The sequence below is a fragment of the Lithobates pipiens genome, unplaced genomic scaffold, assembly GCF_037356315.1.
Source record: "Lithobates pipiens isolate NorthernLeopardFrog02 unplaced genomic scaffold, aLitPip1_a1.2 Scaffold_8, whole genome shotgun sequence".
Classification (NCBI taxonomy): Eukaryota; Metazoa; Chordata; class Amphibia; order Anura; family Ranidae; genus Lithobates; species Lithobates pipiens.
In genome coordinates this window covers 573,921,440-573,935,668 of record NW_027507903.1, presented here as the reverse complement: position 1 = coordinate 573,935,668, position 14,229 = coordinate 573,921,440, and the positions used below count along the sequence as shown (strand labels likewise).

Genomic DNA, 14,229 nt, shown 5'->3' with positions numbered 1-14,229 from the left:
ATGTAACACTAACCCTCAACTTCCCTATAATGCCCCGTACACACGAGAGGACTTATGTCCGACAGACTTCCAAAGGAGTTCCGCCGGAGTTCCGACGGAGTTCTGACAGACTTTTCGGCCGAACGGACTTGGCCACACACGATCACACTAAACTCCGACGGATTCGAACGTGATGACGTACGACTGGACTCGAATAAGGAAGTTCATAGCCAGTAGCCAATAGCTGCCCTAGCGTCGGTTTTAGTCCGTCGGAGTAGCATACACACGAGCGGAGTTTTCGAAGGGGACCGGGTCCGGCGGAGTTCCGTCGGGAAAATTTGAAGCATGCTTCATTTCTAAAGTCCGTCAGACTTTGGCGAATCAAAAGTCCGTTGCAGCCCACACACTATCGGATAGTCTGACGGACTCGGTCCTTCGGACTTTGGATGTTGAAAAGTCCGCTCGTGTGTACGGGGCATAACACTAACCCTCAAACTCTCTGTAACCCTAACACTAACCCTCAACCTCCCTGTAACACTAACCCTCAACCTCCCTGTAACACTAACCCTCAACCTCCCTGTAACACTAACCCTCAATCTCCCTGTAACACTAACACTAGCCCTCAACATTCCAGTAACACTAACCCTAAACCTCCCTGTAACACTAACACTAACCCTCAACCTCCCTGTAACACTAACCCTCAACTTCCCTGTAACACTAACACTAACCCTCAACCTCCCTGTAACACTAACCCTCAACTTCCATGTAACACTAACCCTCAACTTCCCTGTAACACTAACACTAACCCTCAACCTCCCTGTAACACTAACCCTCAACTTCCCTGTAACACTAACCCTCAACTTCCCTGTAACACGAACCCTCAATATCCCTGTAACACTGACCCTCAACTTCCCTGTAACACTAACACTAGCCCTCAACATTCCTGTAACACTAACCCTCAACCTCCCTGTAACACTAACACTAACCCTCAACATCCCTGTAACACTAACCCTCAACTTCCCTGTAACACTAACACTAACCCTCAACTTCCCTGTAACACTAACCCTCAACATCCCTGTAACACTGACCCTCAACTTCCCTGTAACACTAACCCTCAACATGCCTGTAACACTGACCCTCAAACTCTCTCTCTGCAACCCTAACTCTAACCCTCAACCTCCCTGTAACACTAACCCTCAAACGCTCTGTAACCCTAACACTAACCCTCAACTTCCCTGTAACACTAACACTAACCCTCAACCTCCCCGTAACATTAACCCTCAAACTCTCTGCAACCCTAACACTAACCCTCAACCTCTCTGTAACACTAACCCTCAAAAGCTCTGTAACCCTAACACTAACCCTCAACCTCCCTGTAACACTAACACTAACCCTCAACCTCCCTGTAACACTAACCCTCAACCTCCCTGTAACACTAACTCTCAAACGCTCTGTAACCCTAACACTAACCCTCAACCTCCATGTAACACTAACCCTCAACTTCCCTATAACACTAACCCTCAACCTCCCTGTAACACTAACCCTCAATCTCCCTGTAACACTAACCCTCAATCTCCCTGTAACACTAACCCTCAATCTCCCTGTAACACTAACCCTCAACCTCCCTGAAACCCTAACACTAGCCCTCAACCTCCCTGTAACACTAACCCTCAACCTCCCTGTAACACTAACCCTCAACCTCCCTGAAACCCTAACACTAGCCCTCAACCTCCCTGTAACACTAACCCTCAACCTCCCTGTAACACTAACCCTCAATCTCCCTGTAACACTAACCCTCAACCTCCCTGTAACACTAACCCTCAGCCTCCCTGGAACCCTAACACTAGCCCTCAACCTCCCTGTAACACTAACACTAACCCTCAACCTCCCTGTAACACTAACCCTCAACCTCCCTGTAACACTAACCCTCAACTTCCCTGTAACACTAAGGCCGCGTACACACGCGCGGACTGTTGGCCCAACTTTGTCCGTCCAACAGTTTGAGCGAACAGTCCGCTCAAACTTAGCATGGACGGACATGGCCACACACGACGAACGAACAGTTTGCTGAAACCGTGCGCGATGACGTGAACGGCACGTACGACGGGACGCAAAATACGACGTCCTATACACTGCATTATAACTTTCGGCTTGAAAATCCTTTCTGAGCATGCGCGGAACTTAGTTTGACGAACAAGCCTACACACGGGCGGACTGTTCGTTGAAACAAGGTTTCAGCGGACAGTTTTTCTGAATTTCCGTAAAACCTTGTCCGTCCAACTGTCCGCTGAAACTGTCCGCTGAAAGCCCACACACGAGCGGACTGTCCGCCCAAACACTGTTCAGCGGACAAGGTTGGGCCAACAGTCCGCGCGTGTGTACGCGGCCTTACACTAACCCTCAACCTCCCTGTAACACTAACCCTCAACCTCCCTGTAACACTAACTCTCAACCTCCCTGTAACACTAACACTAACCCTCAACCTCCCTGTAACACTAACACTAACCCTCAACCTCCCTGTAACACTAACCCTCAACTTCCCTGTAACACTAACCCTCAACTTCCCTGTAACACTAACCCTCAAACTCTCTCTCTGCAACCGTAACACTAACCCTCAACCTCCCTGTAACACTAACCCTCAAACGCTCTGTAACCCTAACACTAACCCTCAACCTCCCTGTAACACTAACCCTCAACTTCCCTGTAACACTAACACTAACCCTCAACCTCCCCGTAACATTAACCATCAAACTCTCTGCAACCCTAACACTAACCCTCAACCTCCCTGTAACACTAACCCTCAACCTCCCTGTAACACTAACTCTCAAATGCTCTGTAACCATAACACTAACCCTCAACCTCCCTGTAACACTAACTCTCAACTTCCCTATAACACTAACCCTCAAACTCTCTGTAACCCTAACACTAACCCTCAACATCCCTGTAACACTAACCCTCAAACTCTCTGTAACCCTAACACTAACCCTCAATCTCTCTGTAACCTTCGCACTAACCCTCAACCTCCCTGTAACACTAACTCTCAACTTCCCTATAACACTAACCCTCAAACTCTCTGTAACCCTAACACTAACCCTCAACATCCCTGTAACACTAACCCTCAAACTCTCTATAACCCTAACACTAACCCTCAACCTCCCTGTAACACTAACTCTCAACCTCCCTGTAACACTAACACTGGCCCTCAACCTCCCTGTAACACTAACCCTCAACCTCCCTGTAACACTAAAACTAACCCTCAACCTCCATGTAACACTAACCCTCAACTTCCCTGTAACACTAACACTAACCCTCAACCTCCCTGTAACACTAACCCTCAACTTCCCTGTAACACTAACCCTCAACTTCCCTGTAACACTAACCCTCAACATGCCTGTAACACTAACCCTCAAACTCTCTCTCTGCAACCCTAACACTAACCCTCAACCTCCCTGTAACACTAACCCTCAAACGCTCTGTAACTCTAACACTAACCCTCAACCTCCCTGTAACACTAACCCTCAACTTCCCTGTAACACTAACACTAACCCTCAACCTCCCCGTAACATTAACCCTCAAACTCTCTGCAACCCTAACACTAACCCTCAACCTCCCCGTAACATTAACCCTCAAACTCTCTGCAACCCTAACACTAACCCTCAACCTCCCTGTAACACTAACCCTCAACCTCCCTGTAACACTAACCCTCAACTTCCCTGTAACACTAACACTAACCCTCAACCTCCCTGTAACATTAACCATCAAACTCTCTGCAACCCTAACACTAACCCTCAACCTCCCTGTAACACTAACCCTCAACCTCCCTGTAACACTAACCCTCAACTTCCCTGTAACACTAACACTAACCCTCAACCTCCCTGTAACATTAACCATCAAACTCTCTGCAACCCTAACACTAACCCTCAACCTCCCTGTAACACTAACACTAACCCTCAACCTCCCTGTAACACTAACTCTCAAACGCTCTGTAACCCTAACACTAACCCTCAACCTCCATGTAACACTAACCCTCAACTTCCCTGTAACACTAACACTAACCCTCAACCTCCCTGTAACACTAACCCTCAACTTCCCTGTAACACTAACCCTCAACTTCCCTGTAACACTAACCCTCAACATGCCTGTAACACTAACCCTCAAACTCTCTCTCTGCAACCCTAACACTAACCCTCAACCTCCCTGTAACACTAACCCTCAAACGCTCTGTAACTCTAACACTAACCCTCAACCTCCCTGTAACACTAACCCTCAACTTCCCTGTAACACTAACACTAACCCTCAACCTCCCCGTAACATTAACCCTCAAACTCTCTGCAACCCTAACACTAACCCTCAACCTCCCCGTAACATTAACCCTCAAACTCTCTGCAACCCTAACACTAACCCTCAACCTCCCTGTAACACTAACCCTCAACCTCCCTGTAACACTAACCCTCAACTTCCCTGTAACACTAACACTAACCCTCAACCTCCCTGTAACATTAACCATCAAACTCTCTGCAACCCTAACACTAACCCTCAACCTCCCTGTAACACTAACACTAACCCTCAACCTCCCTGTAACACTAACTCTCAAACGCTCTGTAACCCTAACACTAACCCTCAACCTCCCTGTAACACTAACCCTCAACTTCCCTATAACACTAACCCTCAAACTCTCTGTAACCCTAACACTAACCCTCAACCTCCCTGTAACACTAACCCTCAAACTCTCTGTAACCCTAACACTAACCCTCAACCTCCCTGTAACACTAACCCTCAAACTCTCTGTAACCCTAACACTAACCCTCAATCTCTCTGTAACCTTCGCACTAACCCTCAACCTCCCTGTAACACTAACCCTCAATCTCTCTGTAACCCTAACACTAACCCTCAATCTCTCTGTAACCTTCGCACTAACCCTCAACCTCCCTGTAACACTAACCCTCAATCTCTCTGTAACCTTAACACTAACCCTCAACTTCTCTGATTAGCTAACACTAACTCGCCGTTCCTGAAACTCAACAATAACCCTCGCCTCCCAGGAACCCTCAATGTCTACACTCATCATTCTATTGTATCTATGGAAGCAGCCATGGTTGTCACAGGGGCTTTAAACATATCTCTGCCTTTGATTATCTTCATTACATGGTGGATTGATCGGAATAGTAGCTAACATAATAAAGATAGGGATTTTTGTGCTTTCTTTTCAGCTTTTCTGGCATGGTCAACCAAGATCCTCTGGGCAGACTTTCTACCCTTCCTACCAGCGCTAAAGTCCCAGCACCTGAATCCACAGAGTCCGTCTCGATGAACTACATTAAGGTAAAACCTGCTTGGGAGTTTTGGCAGTCCAGCTGTATGGGTTGACATTCTAGTTCCACTACATCTGTAACTAATATTTGCCTTTTAGGTAAAATAAAGTTCTCTGCCTGTACTGGCACCAAAGCTCTCAGTGTTTACTATTAAAATGTAGCGGATAATTCTGGGACTTGTAGTTCCCCTCCAACTGGGTCTTGTAGATGGACAGCCTTTGGCACCCTAAGTACCATCCCCCTGCTGTGCTGACCTCAGAACTTGTCTAGCTGGTCCAACCATGACTTCGAATTTACTGTTTTACATCCTGCAAAATAAACGTACACAGATGGTCCTTTCAATGTGAACTCCGAGATAAAAAATATAGGAGCTAAAAACATTCTTCATGTGTCTTCTTACTTAAATCTCGGTGTGTTTTGTGTATTTCTTCCAGATCTGTGCAGTAATCCAATGTGACACTTTCCCTCTGTGTAGGAGCTTCCTGTAAAAAAGACCAGTCACTGCTGCTCTCTCCCCTTGTGCAAGGTGACTGGTCTTGTCTCCGCCCCTTCCTATAGTTTTCTACTGGCAGCTTGTAGTGGGTGGGGGATGTTGAGTCACTCCCACATTTCTGCACAATGCACACGCAATGTACAAAGCAGTGATGATGTCACTGCTACCTTTACAAGGTAATATCTGGGTTTGCAAATGAATTTGGTGCAAACAATGTAGAGTGTGGCTATTGAGGAATATATTTAAATAATTTTTTTTGTGTACGTTTGAGTTCAGCTTTAAAAATGTATTTTCCATAGGCAACAGAAATAAAATAGTACCATAGCTGTGCAAGGAGAAGGTGCTTGTTTGTATTAAATCCTATGTAATATTAGGTGAAGAACACTCCTTGTAGCAGCATCTGGCATCTCAGGAATCCAGTTATTTTCTTAGCACAGTTTCAGATTTTTGAAGATCTGTCACCGGTGTCCTGAAGATTTACTCAAAGATGTTTTCAAAATAGATAAAAAATATCATTTAGTGGAGGGGGGGGGGGAGTATGGTGTGGGGTTGTTTTTCAGGGGTAGGGCTCGGCCCCTTAGTTCCAGTGAAGGGACAATTTCATGCTCCCAACTTTGTGGGAACAGTTTGGGGATGGCCCCTTCCTGTTCCAACATGACTGCTCATCAGTGCACAAAGCAAGGTCCATAAAGACACGGATGAGCGCGTTTTGGGTGGAGGAACTTGACTGGCCTGCACAGAGTCCTGACCTCAACCCGATAGAACACTTTGAGATGAATTAGAGCGGAGATTGCGAGCCAGGCCTTCTCGTTCAACATCAGTGCCTGACCTCACAAATGCACTTCTGGAAGAATGGTCAAACTTTCCCACAGACACACTCATAAACCTTGTCGACAGCCTTCTCAGAAGAGTTGAAGCTGTTATAGCTACTTAGGGTGGGCCAACTCAATATTGAACCCTATGGACTAAAACTGGGATGCCATTAAAGTGGTTGTAAAGGCAGAAGTTTTTTTTTCATGCATTCCATGCATTAAGATAAAAAGCCTTCTGTGTGCAGCAGACCCCCTGATACCTCCCTGAGCCCCATCTCGATCCAGCGATGTTGCACGAAAGACTTGGCAGGATGAGACCCTCCCTCCTGATTTGCTGAGGAAGCAGCAGGGAGCCATTGGCTCCTGCTGCTGTCAATCAAAATAAGTGAGCCAATAAAGAGAAAAAGGGGATGGGGCCGGGCTGCGGCTCCATGTCTGAATGGACACAGGGAGCAGTGGCTCAGCTCAGGTGCCCCCTTAGCAAGCTGCTTGCCATGGGGCACTCAGCAGGAGGGAGGGACCAGGAGTGGCGAAGAGGGACCCGGGAAGAGGAGGATCTGGGCTGCTTAGTGCACAACCACTACACAGAGGAGGTAACTATAACGTGTTTGTTATTTTAAAAAAAGATTAAAAAACTAGACTTTAGAATCACTTTAAAGTTCATGTGCGTGTAAAGGCAGGCGTCCCAATGTATTTGATAATATAGAGTTTCAGGAATATGAAATGTTGGGTTGACATTAGACATGTGCGGTTTGTTTCGTACGAATCAAAAATTCGTACATTTGGAAGCATCCGAAATATACATTTCTATGTTTTCGAATTCTATACGAAATACGAAATTTTGTTGACGAATTTCGGATCCAAATTCCGTTACAATGGAAACGTGATTGGTGTTTTGTTAACCAATCAGAGGTTTTCTTCTGCTGCTGAGTGAAGGTTGGCAAAATGACTTTTTTTAATATGGGAGTGGGAGACTGGTACTGGTAGCCGATGGGAGATTCAGAATCGGACAAAATAAGAATGTTCATTATTATTGTTTTATTATTGTCATAATAATTACGATTATTCATTATGATGAAGTTAAAAACCCAGGAAGTCAGCACAGCACAAGGATGGTGGGAGCCCCTCGTAATGAGCACAGCACAGGGATAGTGGGAGCCCCTCGTAATGAGCACAGCACAGGGATAGTGGGAGCCCCCCATAATGAGCACATCACAGGGAAGGTGGGAGCCCCTCATAATGAGCACAGTAGGGGTACAAACCCAGGAAGTCATCACAGCACAGGGATGGTGGGAGCCCCTCATAATGAGCACAGCACAGGGAAGGTGGGAGCCCCTCATAATGAGAACAGCAGGGGTACAGCCCCAGGAAGTCATCACAGCACAGGGATGGTGGGAGCCCCTCATAATGAGCACAGCACAGGGATGGTGGGAGCCCCTCATAATGAGCACAGAACAGGGATGGTGGGAGCCCCTCATAATGAGCACAGCACAGGCAAGGTGGGAGCCCCTCATAATGAGCACAGAACAGGGATGGTGGGAGCCCCTCATAATGAGCACAGCACAGGGAAGGTGGGAGCCCCTCATAATGAGCACAGCACAGGGATGGTGGGAGCCCCTCATAATGAGCACAGAACAGGGATGGTGGGAGCCCCTCATAATGAGCACAGCACAGGGAAGGTGGGAGCCCCTCATAATGAGCACAGCAGGGGTACAGCCCCTGAAGGAAATCAGCACAGCACAGGGATGGTGGAGCCCCTCATAATGAGCACAGCACAAGGATGGTGGGAGCCCCTCATAATGAGCACAGCACAGGGATGGTGGGAGCCACTCATAATTAGCACAGCATAGGGATGGTGGGAGCCACTCATAATGAGCACAGCACAGGGATGGTGGGAGCCCCTCATAATGAGCTCAGCACGGGGATGGTGGGAGCCCCTCATAATGAGCACAGCTCAGGGATGGTGGGAGCCCCTCATAATGAGCTCAGCACGGGGATGGTGGGAGCCCCTCATAATGAGCACAGCACCGGGATGGTGGGAGCCCCTCATAATAAGCACAGCACAGGGATGGTGGGAGCCCCTCATAATAAGCACAGCACAGGGATGGTCGGAGCCCCTCATAATAAGCACAGCACAGGAATGGTGGGAGCCACTCATAATGAGCATAATGAGTTGACCACTGAAATATTGAGAAAGGTATTTTTTGTTCTTCAAATTCATCATAACGAACGTTCGTAATTGAAAAGTTAAGGAACTTCATATTTCGTACGAATCCAAATTTAATTTCGGACATGAATTCCGAAATAAGAATTAACGGCTAATTTGAAACGTAACAAAACAGATTTATTGACGGCGCACATGTCTAGATGACATATTCTTGAACAATGGTTGGGAGTATTTCTGCACCTTGTATTGATTGTTTATTACCTTTTTATATGCGTGTTCCTGCAAAAAAAAAAAAAAGCAAACAAACAAACAAACAAAAAAAGTTTGCAGTTTATTGTAATCAAAGTTATTTTCTTGCATTGGCGTTATTAGAGAAAATGGTGCAGTTTTGTGTTACCATGGGATATTTTAGCGCAGTTTGCTTGTACATTTTCTTTTTTTTTTTAGAGGATAAACATTTCTTTTCTAAGTGTTTTACTGTTGCAGATTTGCATAGACCAGGTGCTTTGCTGTCACGCGATATGATGTCTGCAGAAGTCGGGGGGGTCCCCACATGCTGGGACTTGTAGTTCCCCTTCGGTTGACAAGCCACAGACCGCCGCCTGCTCTGGGAGAATGGCTTTCAGCACAATTTTTCTGTTCAGACCTTGTCCTGCCCCTATGCCTCCTAACCCTGTCCCTGTCACCTTGTGGTTGGGTTCAGCCTTTGCCTGATTCAAGATCTAAACACTCTGCAAGTTTTTGTTCCCTTAAAGCAAAACCTCGTGAAAACCACAGAAGCGCAGATCCCAGCAAAGAACAAGGAGGTCCAGGACCATCCCCCCATCATAGCAGCTGCCTTGAAATTGTAGTTTCCATAATTAGTTAGATAGCAAAGAATAGTGACTGTGTGCCTACAAAGTGGGGGAGGCAGAGACTGAAAGGAGGAGGGGACAGACAGGGAGAGACTCACAAGGGGGAGTGAGTAGTGAATTCTCTTCTGTCCTCTTGTCTAAGTCAAAGCTGTTGACCAAAAAAGACACTTTGCCTTATTCTACTGCTTCTTGCATTTTTTTTTTCTTTCTACGTTTTTTTTCCCACTCCTTATTTTAATAAGCGCAGCCTCTCAACCCCCTCCTTCCCTTCTTCTCTCCCAAAAGAGTCCCAGAGCCAAAGAGGAAAACATCTGGATTTTGTTTTTCAAGAAAGAGAGGGGGAAGGAGTGAGAGAGAGAGAGAAGGAGAGAGCAGGAATAATGGGTGTAGTGAGCACACCCCAAAAACCCCCTACTTTGGCAGTGGTGGAGTGGGAGAGGAAAGTTTGATGGTTCTAAGATGCTGGCTTGGAAAAGATCAGGGGACAGAATACAGAAGAAGAGGACCTGCCTAGATACAGTGCAGGCTACAGGTCTCTTCTCCAACTGGATCATGTGCTCGGTGTAAAGAAAACGAAATTTGCAGGTTTATCTGCTGTGGAATTTACAAGCGTGGACTTTCCTCGTGTGCTGTGGATATCACGTTGTCCTCTCAAGCTGAACAAAGTCTGAAGAACATTTAACAAGGTAAAGAGACTGTAGTACTCAGATGTTTATTATTATTATTATTATTATACAGGATTTATATAGTGCCAACAGTTTGCTCATGACTTCCGTGTGTGTCCGATATGTCCTACCAGTGGTTCCGATAGGAAGTCCACCATAGAAGACCGGTGGTTCCAAATCTACTTTTAGCTGTCTCTAGATTTGCAACACCGGAAGCCATAAAGTTTGGGATCCAGGAACGATGTCAAAACTGACCACGGCAATGACAAATACAGAACAACAGGCGCGGAGGCGTCCCCCAATCCTTGAAGTTGTGTGTTCTCTTCCTAAATCTTGCCGATTTTGCGATTTTGATCGGTGTTAGTTGCACATGGATAGTGAAATTTGTGTTTATTTTACCTCACTGAAAATATGTTGGAAAATCTTTTTTAATATATCGCCTTTGCTGATCGTAGTACATATTAGGATGGCACAGGTTGTGCCCAAGACAATCATGGCCTTGACTTTTATCAAGCTCCGTATGGCCACCTAAACAATTGGGTCTCCAACTAGCCTGTAGGTCCTTCTAGTAGTTGAATGGGGTACTTCTACTTAAAGAAGCTAAAAAACGATAATAGGTAGATGACTTCTGTGTATGTCCCTTATGTCCTACCGGTGGTTCCAAATTCACTTTTAGGTGTCTCTAGATAAAGACTGGAGACCATAAAGTTTGGGATCCAAGAACAATGCCAAAACTGGCCAGAGCAATGACAAATATAGGCTGACCATGAATGTGCATCTAGATGCCTAACCGAGAGCAACAGGCGCAGAGGCGTCCCCCAATCCTTGAAGTTGTGTGTTCTCTGCCCAAATCTTACCGATTTTGCGATTTTGATCGGTGTTAGTTGCAAATGGATAGTGAAATTTGTGTTTCTTTTACCTCACCGAAAATATGTTGGAAAATCTTTTTTAATATATTGCCTTTGCTGATCGTACTACATATTAGTATGGCACAGGTTGTGCCCAAGACAATCACGGCCTTGACTTTTATCAAGCTCTGTATGGCCACCCAAACAATTGGGTCTCCAACTAGCCTGTAGGTCCTTCTAGTAGTTGAATGGGGTACTTCTACTTAAAGAAGCTAAAAAACGATAGCAGGTAGATGACTTCTGTGTATGTCCCTTATGTCCTACCGGTGGTTCCAAATTCACTTTTAGGTGTCTCTAGATATAGACTGGAGATCATAAAGTTTGGGATCCAAGAACAATGCCAAAACTGGCCAGGGCAATGACAAATATAAGCTGACCATGAATGTGCAGATACCTGACCGAGAGCAACAGGCGCAGAGGCGTCCTCCAATCCTTGAAGGTATTGTTCTCTGCCCTATTCTGTTGACCGGTTGCACATGGACAGTGAAATCTTTGTGTCTTTTACTTCACTGAAAATGTGTTGGAAAACCTTTTTTTTTTAATATATCACCTTTAATGATAGTAGCACATCTCTACAAAACCCAGATGGCACAGTATGTGCCCAAGACAATCACGTCTTTGACTTTTATCAGGCTCTGTATGGCCACCCCAACACTTGGGTTTCCAAGTAGCCTGCAGGTTCTTTCTAGTAGCTGAATTGGGGGAACTTCTACTAAAAGAAGCTAAAAGAAACCATAGCAGGTAGATTGTATTATTATAAAACAGATATCACATACAGTATTCACATTTCGCAGTAATAAAACTAGAAACTTTCATAGTATTAATTCAGGAAGGTTAATTGGCAAACATGCCCTGACTTGAGGTGGTATCATAGAATTTGCAATGCAAAGCAACAAATATCTCAATAAGGCTTGTCCATAAACCACAAAATCAAAACATTACCATCTGCTAGTTATAATGTGGGAGTGTATGTGTCCACAGAGGATTTAGCCTAATGATCATTTTACTAATGTAAACCTTAAAGACAATAGAAAGAAAATTGTTTGTATCATAACTGCAGCACCACGGCGTTTATAGATAGAACTTCCAATTGCTTTGAGTGTCTTAGGTTACTTCTCTAAAGAAAGAGCTGCCTGCGTGTTGTCACACCTCTGTTTCTAAGTTGGCTGCAGAACTGCTGATCCTAGCATGGCTGTCAGTGCTTGCTGGACTGGTACAGCCACATGCCCCCGGGGGGTTGTTATAGTAGTAAACAGTATATAGTGTTAGGTAGTGTGCACCTGAGGTCCTAGCAGGGACAATACATTTTTGTGTCGTTGCATTCATGTATTGACTAACCACACCATAACAACCATGCAAGTTACAAACTGACCTGATCACGACACTGATCTCCTGGTCTCTACAGAAGAGACCTAGATGAAAGGCAATGTATAGGCCAACTCTGCCTGAGCACTTAGCCCTTGTACACACGGTCGGACATTCCGACGGAAAATGTCCGTTCGGACCGCGTTGTCGGATAATTCGACTGTGTGGGCTCCATCGGACTGTTTCCATCTGAATATCCGACGGACAAAGTTTTAGAGCTGGTCTATAAAACTTTCCGACAACATGATCCGATCGGACTTTGTCCGATCATGTGTAAAGAATTCCAATCGGACAAAGTGCCACACATGCTCAGATCAAATTCCTAGACCAAAGCTATTGGCTACTAGCCGGAATGTAGTCCCGTCGTAACGAAATAACGTCATCACGTTACGTAGGACCAGATTTTACGACAACTTTGTCCGACTGTGTGTATGCAACACTGCTTTCGGACAAAATCCGTCGGACAAAATCCGACCGATTTTGTTATCGGAATGTCCAACCGTGTGTACAAGGGCTTAGACCCCATACACACTATTAGATTTTCTGCAGATTTTTGTCTTCAGATTTACCAAAACCATGTAATACAAGGGCCAGCCTGATTGCATACAAATTGAAAATCTTATGCCCTGTACACACGGTTGGAATTTCCGACGGAAAAGATCCGATCGGATTATATTATCATGTGTGGGCTCTATCGGACATTTCCGTCGGAAATTCCGTCGGAAAAAAATTTGAGAGCAGGATCTAAAATTTTCCAACAAAAAAATCCGATCGAACTTTTTCCAATCGTTTGTAGAGAATTCAGACGGACAAAGTGCCACGCATGCTCAGATCAAATTACGAGACCAAAGCTATTGGCTACTAGCCTCTACGTAGTCCCATCGTATGCAACAAACGTCACCAGGTTTCGAACGATCGGATTTTCCGACAACTTTGTCCGACCGTGTGTATGCAACACCAGTTTCGGACAAAATCTTGTGGTTGGAATGTCCGACCGTGTGTACAAGGCATAAAGGTTTGATCTCATATTATATGGTTTTGGTAAAGGGGGAGATTTACTAAAACTAGACCACTAAGAGCCCTCATAATCTTGTGTAGCTGTGCATGGTAGCCAATCAGCTTCTAACTTCAGCTTGTTCAGTTAAACTTTGACAATAGAACCTGGAAGCTGATTGGTTTCTATTCAGAGCTGCACCAGATTTTGCATGATCCCGTTTTTAGTAAATTTCCCCATTACAGTCACCATAAACTGATATTATTTTTCGTTCGGCCCGCAGGCTGAAAAACTAGCAGATTCATTCTCCTATGCTAACAGCGCTTGAACAAATCCTCCCTGCTGGGCTATTGTATCGTGACTGCTGGCGGCAGCAGCAGCTGTCAGAATACCCAGGCAGCGGCTGCATATGATTGGATGCAGCCTCTTTTTAGGCAGACAACTTTCCACCCGGCTCCATTGATTTTTCAATCATACGATGTTGGGAGGGAGGGGGCCGACAGAGCTGCGCACTAACCAAATTTCCTCCGGTTCATCAAGAATGGTAAGCTTTAGGCTAGATTCAAACTTATCCGTTGGGGTGCATTCTGTTAATAGTTTTTTTTTTCACAATGAATTGCTGGCAATACACGTCAAAGTCCCAGAATACAGACGTGCACATTTTCTGGCAACATACTGCA

The 14,229-nt window shown here is 45.4% G+C and overlaps 1 protein-coding gene across 3 annotated transcripts in view; it reads left to right on the top strand.

The window, feature by feature from the left end:
• The first annotated feature begins 9,585 nt into the window (after positions 1-9,585).
• The window catches only part of S1PR2 (sphingosine-1-phosphate receptor 2), a 91,795-nt gene continuing 87,151 nt past the window's right edge, over positions 9,586-14,229 (top strand). For all 3 annotated transcript variants that reach the window (XM_077470196.1, XM_077470194.1, XM_077470195.1), the window contains exon 1: positions 9,586-10,303. The gene's annotated coding sequence lies outside the window, so the exon portion shown is untranslated. The remainder of the gene's footprint in view (positions 10,304-14,229) is intronic.